Genomic DNA, 14,606 nt, shown 5'->3' with positions numbered 1-14,606 from the left:
GGGATGTCTCAACTTCTTCCTGAAGTCACTTATTGATATGAATTTTTCTCTTAGCATTTCTTTCATTGTGTCCCATATATTTGGGTTAGTTGTGCCTTGATTTTCTTTTTTAATTTTAATTTTTTATATTAATTACAGGTTACTCACTTTGTATCCTAGCTGTAGCCACCTACAAGATCCCACCTTTCCTCCCTCATCTCCCATACTCCTCGCCTAGTCCACTGATAGTGGAGGTCCTCCTCCCCTTCCATCTGACCCTAGCCTATCAGGTCTCATGCATTGTCTTCCTCTGTGGCCTGGTAAGGTTGCTCCCTGCTCAGGGGGAGGTGATCAAAGAGCCAGTCACTGAGTTCATATCAGAGACAGTCCCTTTCCCCTTTACTAGGGAACGCACTTGAAGACTGGGCTACCATGACTTCATCTTTGCAGGGGTTCTAGGTTATCTCCATACATGGTCCTTGGTTCAAATATCAGTCTCAGAAATGACCATTAGGGCCAGATTTCTTGGTTCTGTTGCTATCCTGGTGGAGCTCCTGTCTTCTCCCGGTCTTTCTATCTCCCCCTTCTTTCATAAGATTTCCTGCACTTGGCCTAAATTTTGGCTCTGAGACTCAGCATGTGCTTTGATACATTTTCATTGAATTTTAGGAAATCTCTAGATTCTTGTTTTCCTTTCTTCCCTGACCAAGCTGTCATTGAGTAGGGAGTTGTTTAGTTTCTATGTGTATGTATGATTTTTGTTATTTCCATTGTTGTTCAGGTCTAGTTTTAGGCCACTGTGGTCTGATAGGAAAAAAGGAATTATTTCAATCTTCTTGTATCTGTTGAGGCTTGCTTTTTTCTGACTATATGGTCAGTTTTTGAGAAAGTTCCTTGAGGTGCTAAAAAGAAGATATACTCTTTTGACTTTGGGTAAAAAGTTTTGTAGATATTTATTATGTCCATTTGATATAGGACCTCTGTAACTGTCATTATTTCCTGGTTTAGCTTCTGTCTAGATTATCTGTCTGTTGATGAGAGTGGAGTGTTGAACTCTCCCACTATTAAGGTATTGGGATCAATGAGTAATTTCAGCTTCAATAATGTTTCATTTACAAACCATAGGTGCTTCCATTTTTGGCGCATAGATGTTCAGGATTGTGATATCCTCCTAGTGGATTTTTCTTTTGATGAGAATGAAGAGTACTTTTTCATATTTGCTGATTAATTTTGGTTGAAAATATATTAGATATTAGGATAGGTATCCCAGCTTGTTTTCTGGGTCTGTTGCTTGAAAAACATTTTCCCAGCCCTTTACTCTGAGGTAGTGTTTATCTTTGTTGCAGAGGTGTTTTTCTTGGATGTAGCAGAATGTTGGATTCTGTTTCCACAACCATTCTATTAGTCTTTGTCTTCTTATTGGAGAATTGTGTCCATTGATGTTGATAGATAATAGTGAACAATGAATGTTAGTTTCTTTTGTTGTGGAGTTAGTTTTGTTACTGTGTTTCTATGCTTGTTTTCTTTTAATTTTTTGTTGCGAAGTTATCTATATCCTATGTTTTCTTAGGTGTAGTTGATTTCGTTGAATTGGAGTTTTCCTTCTAGTATGTTCTGTAGGCTAGGTTGCTGTGTAGATACTAAGTCTAGTTTTCTCAAGGATTTTTTTTTTTTATTTCATCTATGTTGATTGAAAGCTTTGCTGGGTATAGTAGTCTAGGTTGGCATTTGTTGCATGTAAGAATCTGCATGATATCTGCCAGGTCCTTCTAGCTTTCATAGTCTCTGTTGAAAAGTCTGGTGTGATTCTGATAGGTCTACCTTTATATGTTACTTGGCCTTTTTTCTTTGCTGCTTTGAATATGTTTGTTCTCTAGATTTAGTGTTTTGCAAACTTGCTTTTATTGAGCATTCTGTCACAAGATAAATCCTTCATAAAAAGAAAATATTTACTGAATTTCATTGTTTCAGATATTTTAACATGCAATCATTTGGACACATTGTTTTCAGTTCTGTTTGGATGAAATTTGACTTAGCAGGGGAAAGTATGGATAGAATAGAAGTACTTAGTTCAGAGTAGCCAAAAACAAGAAAGAGAGAGAGCCTAAGAAGAGAGAGGAGAGTGCAGATATCCTGGAAAAGATGTCTCCCTAATGATCTATATTCTTCAAAGTAAATGCCATCTCTTAAAGCTTCTGTTGTCTCCTGGTAGTGTCCTGGGTTTGGGACTTAGTTTCTAACATATGAGCCTTTCTTTTAAAGGCAATAAAGATTTTTAAAAAGTGGAAACTTTCCAAAGGAGAACTCCTCACAATGTTCTCCACAGCATCACAATATAATTAAAAGGGTTAGGCAGAATTTTCTCCAAGGGACTAGAAAAGGGATAGTAATATATTAGCATGGAAAGTGACCAAGAAACACTGTGAGCAACAGGAGAAAAACCAAAGGGGCTAAATCTGAACAAAAGTAATAGTTCTGTTGTTTTCCTTGTTTAGTTCCTGTCCTCTCCAGGTCTTACTATCTCCCCCTTCTTTCATAAGATTCCCTGCACTCTGCCCAAAGTTTGGTTATGAGTCTCAGCATCTGCTTTGATACCCTGCAGGGTAGAGTCTTTCAGAGGCCCTCTGTGGTAGGCTGCCAGGCCACAGAAGAAGACAATGCAGCCAATACTGATGAGACCTGACAAGTAAGTGTCAGATGAAAGGGAGGAGGACCTCCTCTATCATGGACTTGGAGAGGAGGATGGGAGGCAATGAGGCATGGAGGGTGAGATTGGGAGGGAATGAGAGAGGGGACCACAGCTGGGATACAAAGTGAGTAAACTGTAATTAATATAAAAAAATTAAGTAAAAAAGTAATATTACTGAATGTTAACCATGATCTCTGTTTAAATAAACATAAAATAAGTTTTTTTTTAAATTTGGTAGTAGCAATGCTACATTCAACCTAAGATATGAAAGTTGAGTTTGGTGAAATATGTTGAAATATCACGTTTTCATCTTTATTTCAAGGCACACATAGCTACTACTAACTACTATGCCATTACTGTTCTACATGTAGTATTATTTTATGTTATGAGCCATAGATTAATGCATGGTTTTCTTCTCCTTTATGAGGACTGGAGTACCAGTAAATATTGTCTCTGTCCCCCGTTAAATTAATAATGAGTTATTACTGTTACAATTCTAAGCAACAGAGATTATGATAAAAATACTGTTTTTATAAATCATCTGGACCTGGAAATATGTATTTAAAATAGATAAGTAGCCTTAGTTTCAGTCTACCCTGAGGGCAATAATTCAAAAAAAGACTCTAACGATGATCAGATCTCTGTCTATGAATATGGGAAAGGAGAAATTATATCATTTGGCAATGAAGATCTTTATCAAACTTGTGCACACAGTTGTCTATTTGTACCCAAGTGATATGAGTTGCCGAAATATCTCAAGCATTAAAAATTCCCTTAAATCCTTATACCGTGTAACATGAAAATTTGACTATAAGTATATGAAAAGTTACTTTTGAGTATTTTAAGTGTAAGTCTCATTTAATTCTGCTTACATTCTTTTGTAGACATTGCACATTTTATAAGAGAAACATAATCATACATTATTGAGCTTAGCAGTCTTCTAAGACAAGGTTTCTGAATAAGACTAGAGTCATAAATAATTGCAAGGAAATGACACACCCCACCATATAATTAAAATGTAGCCCTTTATAGTTATAGTCACAGATTGTTGCCTAGTTAATTAAGTGAGACAGCCACAATTTTTGTCAGATATCTTTCAATATCAAAAATATTTTAGAACTAGTAAATCTTTTTTTCTACCATTTTAATGTCCCCTCATAATAGATAGAATGGTTGCCTCACACGTAAAAACAAAATGGAGTTGAAAATAAACACCTCCATCTCATTTCATATCTACTAAATGCTTATGTGAATATAATTTCAAGAGCCTAATTTAGCAGGCAGAAGAAACTAAAGAAAATTTGTGTTAGGACATTATTTGATGTCTAAATTTAAAACAACCTAGGAGTCTGCATGCAAACAAGAGAAAATGATCTCTCTTATGTGTATCATCAATACTGATTTATGTATATATGTATGTCTTAAAGTTATACAGAAAAATAGACCACAGTATAATCAGTAAAAATCAATATATGCTCTAAGAGGTATAAACTATATTTTAAAAGGTAAAATCAGCTTTACTTAGCCAAACTTTGGTTAGAGTGCAGAGAATCATAGAAAAGAAGGGGGAGACAGAAAGAACTGGAGGGGAACAGGGCCTCACAAGGAGAACAACAAAACCAAAAAAATCTTGGCACAGGGGTCATTTCTAAGACTGATAGTCCAACCAAGTACCATGTACAGAGATAACCTAAAATCCCTGTACAGATGTAGCCCATGGCAAGTGGGTACCCTAGTAAAAGGAACAGGGACTGTATATGACATGAACTCAGTGACTGACTCTTTGATCACCTCCACCTGATGAGGGAGTAGCCTTACCAGGCCACAGAGGAAGACAATGCAGCCAGTCCTGATGAGACATGATAAGCTAGTGTCAGATGGAAGGGGAAGATGAGCTTCCTTATCAGTGGACTTGGGGAGGAGCATGGGAGATGATGGAGGAGGGAGAGTAGGATTGAGAGGGAATGAGGGAGAGGGCTACAGCTGGGATACAAAGTGAATAAACTGTAATTAATAAAATAAAAGAAGAAAATTTAAAAAATCTTATCATATAGTATTTATTTCATATTGTAAATTGAGGGGTTACTGTGTGTGAATATTTTTTAAATTGCTGAAGATTACTACTTATAATATTTCGATCTATTATAAGATTCAATGATTGTTAAAAATTCTTTGAAAATAAATTTAATTTAATTGTTTTAAAAACTCAAACCAGGACTTAAAAAAGCAAAGTTGCTATCATGTTTTTATCAGATGTCATCTAACATACATAGTTAACTTGTAAAATGTCTCCACCACCGCACCATCGTGTGGGAACTGCATGGAATAGTTTGTGGTATATAAGTTATTCCTGAAATAAATGAGCCCATTTGCAAAGATCTCAGATTAATGATCTGTGAATAGATATCTAAATACTTCATTCAAAGCAAACTACCAAACCTAAACTCTGTAGTAAAAAAATAATAATAATTAAAAATTAATTAAAGAAAATATGAGCATAAAGTGTAAAAATTTATTGTCAATATAAAGAAGTTACTGCAAATCACAGCAAGAGTTATTTTTATTATTTATAATTTTATTTATTTTTATTTTTTAATATTAGTTATAGTTTATTAACTTTGTATCCCTGATTTATCCCGCTCCCTCATTCCCTTCCAATCCCACGCTCCTTCCCTCATCTCCTCCCTGCCCCTTTCCAAGTCCACTGATAGAGGAGGACTTCCTCCCCATTCATCTGACCCTGGTTTATCAGGTATCTTCAGGACTGGCTGCAAATAGTCCCACTCTGTGGCCTTGCAGAGCTGCTCCTCCCTCGGGGATGGGGGGGCACAAAGAGCAAGCCATTGAGTTCATGTCATAAATAGTCCTTGTTCCTTACTAGGGTATCCACTTGGATACTGAGTGACCATAGGCTACATCCTAGCAGGGGTTCTAGGTTATATCCATACATAGTCCTTGGTTGGAGAAACAGTCTCGTAAAAGACTCCTGTGCCCAGATATATTTGGTCTTTGTGGAGCTCCGGCCCTTTAAAGGTCATGCTAACTCCCCCTTCTTTCAAATGATTCCCTGCACTCTGCCGAAAGTTTGGTTATAAGTCTCAGTATCTGCCTTTGATACACTGCTAGGTAGAGTATTTTAGAGGCCCTCTGCTGTAGGCTTCTGTACTGTTGCTTATTTTCTCCTACTTCCAATGTCCATTCCATTTGTTTTTCTAAGTGAGGATTGATCATCTTACCAGGGTCCTCTTTATTTATCTTCTTTAGGTGTATAGATTTTCAGTATGTTTATCCTATCTTATAGGTCTATATAAGTGAGTATATACCATGTTTGTCTTTCTTCTTCTGGGTTAATTCACTCAGAATGGGTTGTTTCCAGGTTTTGGCTATTACAAATAAAGCTACTACAAACATGGTTGAGCAAATATCCTTGTTGTGTACTTGAGCATCTTTTGAATATATGCTTAGGAGTGGTATAGCTGGATATTGAGGAAGCAGTAATCTTAATTGTCTGAGGAAGCACCAGATTGACTTCCAAAGTGGTTGTACCAGTTTATAGCTCCAAGAACAATGGAGGAGGGTTCCACTTTCTCCACATCCTCTCCAGCATGTGTTGTCTTTTGAGTTTTGATCTTGGCCATTCTGATGGGTGTAAGGTGAAATCTCAGGGTCGTTTTGATTTGCATCTCTCTGATGGCTAAAGACATTGAGCGTTTCTTTAAGTGTTTCTCTGCCACTCTATAGTCCTCTACACAGAATTCTCTGTTTAACTCCGTACCCCATTTTTTAATTGTATTGCTTGATTTATTTCTTTTTAGCTTCTTTAGTTCTTTATATATTCTGGTAATCAGCTCTCTGTCAGACATAGGGCTGGTGAAGATCCTTCTCCAGGCTTTAGGCTGTTATTTTGTTCTGACGATAGTGCCTTTTGCTTTACAGAAGCTTTTCAGTTTCATTAGGTCTCATTTATTAAACAGAAAGGAGTATCAGTGGAATAGAATAGAGGACCCAGAAATAAACCCACACACCTATGAATACTTGATTTTTGACAAAGAAGCCAAAACCATTCAATGGAAAAAAGAGAGTATCTTCAACAAATGGTGCTGGTCCAACTGTATATCTAAATTCAGAAAAATGAAAATAAATCCATATTTATCACCTTGCACAAAACTATCAAGTGGATCAAAGACCTCAACATAAAACCAGATATTCTAAATCGATTAGAAGAAAAAGTGGGGAAGGGCCTAGATCTCATTGGCATAGGAGACAACTTCCTGAACAGAACACCAATAGCACAGACTCTAAGAGCAACAATCAATAAATGGGATCTCACAGCAAGAGTTTTAAAGATCTTTGTACTGCTTAGCATATATGATCAAAATGTAAACTCAGCAGTTCCCCAAATGAACCCTCTACTAAGCTTTGTTCTTTATTGATGTTATGTAATAGGTTACATTAATTGATAGCTTTAATATTTTTAAAATTTTAATAATTTTTATAATAGATGAAAAGTTTTTCAGTTTCAGTATAAATTTATTTGAGTACAAATTCATTTGTTCTTATTTCTATAAAATATATATATATATTGCTTTTTTTGATTTTTGATTTTCAAGATCCTTAAAACAGCATATTTACTTTCTACTTTTATATATAATTACTACTGAATTTCTCCTTTAAACTTCAAACTACTTGCATCTCATTAGATAGCAACACAACTCTCACTGCAGCAGCCATTTTACTTTGAAGAACAAATCTTTGGCACAGGGCATTTCTGTTGAAATCATTATGTTTATTTTCACACCATTGAAATTTCACACTCATAAAATAGCAGAATTCTCTTTCCTAACTACATCCTTTTTTTGAATTAAGAGGTTTCTCCTTCTGTAATCACCGTTAAGTGAAAGAATGCTTTCTCTTCTGGTGGATGAAGTAAAGGATCGACAATACATTAAGCCCGTTTGTTCAAACCTCAGAAAGGACATTATCCTTCATGATTTCACAAGATCTGTGACAGTTATATGAGAAACTCACTGTATTGACTGGACCCAACACCCACTGTCTGACCTTTATGGAGCCCAGATTATCCTCTTCTATGATGTTCAGCACATGTATTATTGCTGGCAGTTTAATTATGAGAAAATCACCAAGTCAATCAGGTTCTTTAGTTACTTTACTTATAGTTACTATGCCCTTATTTTTAAGTCTATAGAGAAATGATAAGTTGTGAATTTCTGAGGTCAGTTGGTTAATGATTACCTAAAAGGAACCATTTCTAACAATTATAAGTACTATTGTTGATAATTATTTATGATAAACATGTGTGTGTCCATCGAGTAGACTGTTATTTCTCACTCTCATCCTTTTCATGTATTAATCAACTTGTATGTGTGTGTGTATATATGTATTCCCAATTTTTTGTCTGTTGTGCACAGTGGTTCCAGGTGGGCTCTACAGCTTCCTTGTTCCTGCATGTATTCTAGGCTTCCTCACTCTTGACTTTGTGCTTGGCCTGCTAACTATTTTACCAGGAGAACTATCAGAAAAGTCCAAAATTACTATTTCAATTGTTCTAATTTGAAGAATATATTCTGATAATTCAGTATATTTACTTGGTCAGGTATTAATAAATGACTGTAGCTAACACTATTTCCTTAAACCTTGTAAACAATCTTAATATACAATAATCATCTAGGTTTATGAGGCAAAGTATGATGTCTCAATAAATTTCAACATATATCCTCAAATGTATTGATCAAATCCGGGTAATTAATGTGACTCTCTCCTCATAACTATTTTGTGCTTTGAGCATCGAAGCTCCTTTTCTTATTATTCATAATACCTGTAACAGGTTATTGTGAACAACATTCACCTCACTGTGTCATAGATAATGCCAATTCAGCATGTCTCGGTCACGTTGCTTAGATATCTGTCCTCTATCTGTCCTCACACTGTTCTCTTCTACCCTCCACTCTTCTCCGTCCCTAATTCTTACTACTATACATCCAACTGACTGTTTTTAAAACATCCACATCTAAAAGATCGTTAAGTATTTAGTCCAAATGCTGAGACCTCTTCTGCTTGGGATAGCACCCTGTACCATCTTTTTGTTGCTGTTGTTGCAGATGACAGGTCGCCACTCCTTCACAGCTGGACTATGTTCCATTGCTTATCTCGTATCTTTATATAATCATCCGTTAATGAAGCGTAATGAAATGTATGCTGAGCCTGTGTCTTAACTCCTGACACCAGTGCACCAGAAGCATATGTATATGGGTATCTCTTTGATGTGCCAAGGTCATTCATTTTTGATATGAATCCACAAATGGTGTAACTGGAATGAGAGTAGTGGTAGCTTCAGCTTCTTTCCTAGTAAAATTCAAACTCATGTTTACAATGAACCTATCTAACTTCTTTTTCTGTGCCACAAGTGTTATAGTAAAGAGTAAAGAAAACGGTGTTGGGTTACATAGTGTTTATTATTAGTCCTAGGAGAATTGAGGCAGTATTACCTAACCTGCTACTACAAATAATAAGACACAGGCACCTGTTAGACTTTATTATTGCCTTATTTATCCTGGACAAGGCAGATATTTTTACCTTACCATTCACCGCTCAGTCCCCATCCAATGCCATCTGCTTTTATCATCCTCCTCTAAACTACTTACATCCATAATCTTATAAATACTCGCTCGTATTCTTCATCTGGGTGTTTTCCATCCACACCATTCTCAGAGTCCTTCCTCCTCAGCAGCATGTATCATGGTGTTCTACTTCCTCCTTTCTTCAAGTCAGCTTTGTCTCCTATGATTCTCTTTGTCCTCCAAAGCCCTGGAAGCTTAGACACACCTTCTCCATTCTGCCCTGCCCATGTATAGGTTGTTTAATCAACCAATCAGATATGTTATAGTGATGTTTATGAAACAAAGATAGGTGTAAACAGATCTTAAGGGCTTGTAACAGCCATCAGACAAACCTCCAACATGTATTTATGGCTCCTCCCAATGTTATTGGATAGACAAAGAATAGTTATGGTTTTGCTCAAAGTTTCAATAAATGCTTCAGCATTAACAGAGGATGAACCATCAACAAATGCCACCAGATACCTAAGAAACATGCTTTAAGTAAGAAAAGAAGTAGAATAAATAAAAACTGAGTGCAGTAGTGATTTCTGAATACTAGATGAATGAGTGGGGAAGATGGGAAATTACTGTCCATAGGTAGAAGATACAGCAGAAAATTCCTGCATTGTGTTCTTTGGTCCAGTGGAGTATGTTTTTGTTTATAAAGGATGGAATTATCATCTCAGTAGAGAATGTGGAATTCATTTGTTTGGGATACTAAATATCACACCTGAATCTCCTTATATTTGCTTTATTCAGGAATGTTTCCTGTGAAGAATGTACTCTAAATTAATGAAAATATTGTATACATCAACAACCAACAGAGAACTGATGAATCAGTTGTTTGGAAAAATATTATTAGTATTAATTATTCTTAAAAATGAGTCTTATGTGGTCAGTTACATGGGAAACAATTTAACAATGTTGAGTAAATTTATAGTCTTAAAATCAAACATGTGCCATTATACCTATTATAAATATTCATAAGATTGATGATGAACAAGAACTTAATAAAATATTAAATAGTTACAAATAAAAGCTGTGCTTACATATAATTTTATAGATAAATAAATAATTCAATTGTAATATCTATAATAAGTACGTAAATATAATTGTAAAATCCATTACAAAGTTTCTTACAAAAGAGGTATAGAAATTGAATGTCTTACTGTATTTAATGAGAAATGATGAGATGTGAGCTTCTATACTAATTTCTGAAGTTCCAAAATTCCAGTGAAATTCACTGTGATTATTTATCTTACTTATTCCTTATTATAGTACCAGATAATATATTAAAATGTCCTTGGTAGCTCAGTATCCAAGTGGGTACCCTAATAAGGGGAAGAGGGACTGTTTCTGACATGAACTCAATGGCTGGCTCTTTGACCCCCCTCCCTCCCGGGAGAAGCAGACTTGCTAGGCCACAGAGGAGCACTTTGAAGCCAGTCCTGAAGACACCTGATAAACCAGTATCAGATAGAAGGGGAGGAGGTTCTCCTTTATTAGTGGACTTGGAAAGGGGCAGGGAGGAGATGAGGGTGGGAGGGTGGAATTGGGAGGGAAAGAGGGAGTGGGATACAGCAAGAATACAAAGTTAACAAACTGTAACTAATATTAAAATAAAAAAAAGAAATAACTACTTTTCTAAATTAGATTGTATTGAATCTGCTTAATCTCATAAATGTGTTTAAATAGAAATTTCATTTCTATAGGGTAAATTTTGTGCTTGTGGATACTTGTTACATCTTTTTTTTTTTTTTTTTTTTTTTTTTGCTGCCTTCCCCCATCTCTTTTTTTTCAGTTTTGGAATTTTTAATTTTAATTTATATGATTAAAAATATACAATTTCCTCCCTTTTTTTCTTTTTTTTAATTTTTCATCAGTTACACTTTATTCATTCTGCATCCCCCCATAAGCTCCTCCCTTCTCCCCTCCCAATCCCACCCTCTCTCCTCCCTCTGCATGTATGCCACTCCCCAAGTCCACTGATAGGGGAGGTTCTCTCCTTTCTGATCTTAGTCTATCAGTTCACATCAAAAGTGGCTGCATTGTCCTCTACTAGGCTGGTCCGAGAGTAGTGGTGTTCACAACTAATTGATCACAACCAGTTACATCTTTTTTTATTAAAAGATTAAATGAAACTCCTACCAGCAATGGAGAAATGTTCCCCACTCTCCACATCCTCTCCAGCATGTGCTTTGGCTTGAGATTTTGGTATTAGCCATTCTGACCTGTGTGAGATAGAATCTAAAAGTCATTTTGATTTGCATTTCCCTGAGGGCTAAGGATGTTGACCATGTCTTTAAATGCTTGATGGCCATTCAAGATTTCTCTGTTGAGTTCTGTTCCCTGTCTTTTAATTGAGTTATTTTGTTTATTGGTGTTTTATATCTTGGCTTTATTACATATTTTGGATGTTAGCCCTTTGTCCGGTGTAGGAATGGTGAAGATCTTTTCCCAATCTGTAGACTGTCCTTTCTTTCTATTGACAGTGTCCTTATAGAAAAGGACCAGGAGGTGACTGGAGCTCCACAAGAAGACCAACACAATCATCAATCAGGGCTCAGAGGGACTTGCTGGGACTGAAGCACGCAGGAACTGGACCTAGGACTTCTACAGAGATGTTGCAGATGGGCAGCTTAGGCCTCATTTGGGTACTCTACTAAGGGAAGTGTGGACTACATTGGTCATAGACTCACTTGCCAGCCTTTTGAGCACTTTTCCTTGGATGGACTGCCTGGCCAGGCCATAGGAGCCTTAAGGACACATGCTCAATCCTGATGCAACTTGATGAGGTTGGCTGGATGGAAAAGGGAGCTCCACTTTTCTGAGAAAAGAGGAGGGAAACGGAAGAAAGGTGGAACTGGGGGGAGGAGAAGGGATGGGGTTACAAGGATGTAAAATAAAATTTAAAAAACGAAAAAAATCTATTAGTAAAATTTATATGTGAAAAAAATTAGGTTGCCTTCAATACTCACACCATTTGAAAAACTTAAAGATCCCTATTTACCAATTTGAGATCCATGCACTGAACTGTAAGATGACCATCATGGAACAAATACAATTTCACTGTTAATCAATTTTGAATCCAGATTTGAATTGATATGAACTCTGAGCACCTAAGATAAGTTCTAGTATTGAAAGTGTGGAAGCTCATGTATGACGTTTACTGCATTTGGACTCCACACCTACAAGGAAATGTAAAAAGAAAAAGAAAGTATAGATATTTATTTTTCTATGGCTTGAGAGTCTGTTTTCCATGTTACAAATTAGCTTGTTATATATTACAACCAGAAGTAACTGTCTTACAATTATGTAAGGTGGGAAGTCGTGGGATCCAGGGATTTTCATTTCCCATGTGTGTAAAGTGACCTTTTAAGTCATTCTCCTCATAATCACCATTTTCGTATTTTTATCTCAGTCAGAAGAGGTGATTTTCTTAAACACACCATACTGCTATTTTGTTCTTCAAGAAGAACTATCTAATGTTTGATTTAATAATTCTATGTTCTCAAAATATTTCAGCTAAAATTACCTAATATGTGAACTGAAAATATCGTTACTATGAAAATTAATAAATCTCAGAAAAATTAATCTTACCATTCTTCATGATATTTCTTTTACAATATGGTTATTTGACCAAACTATATTTCTTAATGATGTGTCACTAGAAGATTTTTCTTATGTAAAGACTGAATTATATGAAACATCAAAAATGTTCAAAAACATATTGTTCTAAAATATGCTTTATTTTTTTTTTAAATAAACAACATTAATCACAACAAAAATACCATGGTCCTAGCACTTAGAATGCAGAGGAAGGCAAATCTCTGAATTCCAGGCCAGCCTGATCCAGGACAACCAGGGTTATACAGAAAAACTGTCTTGAAAAACAAAAAGAAAAACAAAAACAAAAACAGAAAAAGAGGTTCCATGAGAAGAGCAGAGGTGACCCAGGTCCTTTAAAAACACTATGTGTGGACACTACTGCTTTCCATATTAGAAACTTTAGAGTTACAGGCAATTTTAGGTCTTAAGAATGAGCTATCCCAGAAGCAGAAAGATACACATGGCATATACACACTCATATAGACATTTAATACAGGATAAACCTACTAAATCTGTACACTTGAAGAAACTAATCAAGAGGAAGGACTCTTGCTAAAATGCTCAATTCCTATCCAGAAAGGCAAAGAGGCTGGACATCAGAAGAAGGAGAAATGAGGGAACAAGTCAGGAGCCTGACACAGAGGACCTCTGAAAGGCTCTGCCCTGCAGACTATTAATGTAGATGCTGAGACTTATGGGCAACCTTTGGGCAGAGTGCAGGGAATCTTATGACAGAAGTGGGAAACAGTAAGATCTGGAGAGGACAGGAACTCCACAAGGAGAGCAACAGAACCAAAAAATCTGAGCACAGGGGTCTTTCCTGAGACTGATACTCCAACCAAGGACTGACTATGCATGGAGATAACCTAAGACCCCTGCACAGATGTAGCCCATGCAGCTCAGTATCCAAGTGGGTTCCATTGTAATAGGAACAGGGACTGTCTCTGACATGAACTGATTGGCCTACTCTTTAATTACCTCTCCGTGAGGGGGAAGCAGCATTACCAGCCCACAGAAGAAGACAATGCAAGCACTCCTGATGAGACCTAATTGACTAGGATCAGAAGGAAGGAAAAGATGACCTTCCTTATCAGTGGATGTGGGGAGGGGCATGCATATAGAGGGTGGAGGAAGGGAGGGATTGGAACGGGAGGAGGGAGGGAACCACAGGGGGGGATACAAAGTGAATAAAGTGTAATTAATAAAGAATTTTTTAAAAAGTTAGCAAAAAGGGAAGTGTTACACTCTGTATTTCCTACCTCCAATACCCAATAAAGTGTACACAGGCTAGTCTTATGCCAACTTGACACAGCTCAAAGCATCAAAATATGCTTTCAATGAAAAATTTTCTAGTGATAATTTTGGCTAAAATATCTAAATTCAGTATTTTTAAATTTACATATATTGGTCTTCTGCTAACTTTTCATAGAATTTCTAGTGTTTTACTTTTCTCTGTTTAATCATCCTCTCAGAAAACTGTATCCAACAAAACATTATATCCTGGAATATATTCTCTGTTTAATCATCCACTCAGAAAACTGTATCCAACAAAACATTATATCCTGGAATATCCTAGAAAAGTTACTATGGATAACAATTTTAAGAAAATATAAAAAAAATAGAAATTTATGGGTTTAATTTTTCAACAATATGATTTATTTAAGAGAATAAAAAATATACAAATTAAATGTCAATGAATTTCAAAGCTAGTT

This window comes from Meriones unguiculatus, chromosome 17, assembly GCF_030254825.1.
Source record: "Meriones unguiculatus strain TT.TT164.6M chromosome 17, Bangor_MerUng_6.1, whole genome shotgun sequence".
Classification (NCBI taxonomy): domain Eukaryota; kingdom Metazoa; phylum Chordata; class Mammalia; order Rodentia; family Muridae; genus Meriones; species Meriones unguiculatus.
Note: the sequence above shows the minus strand (reverse complement) of the source record.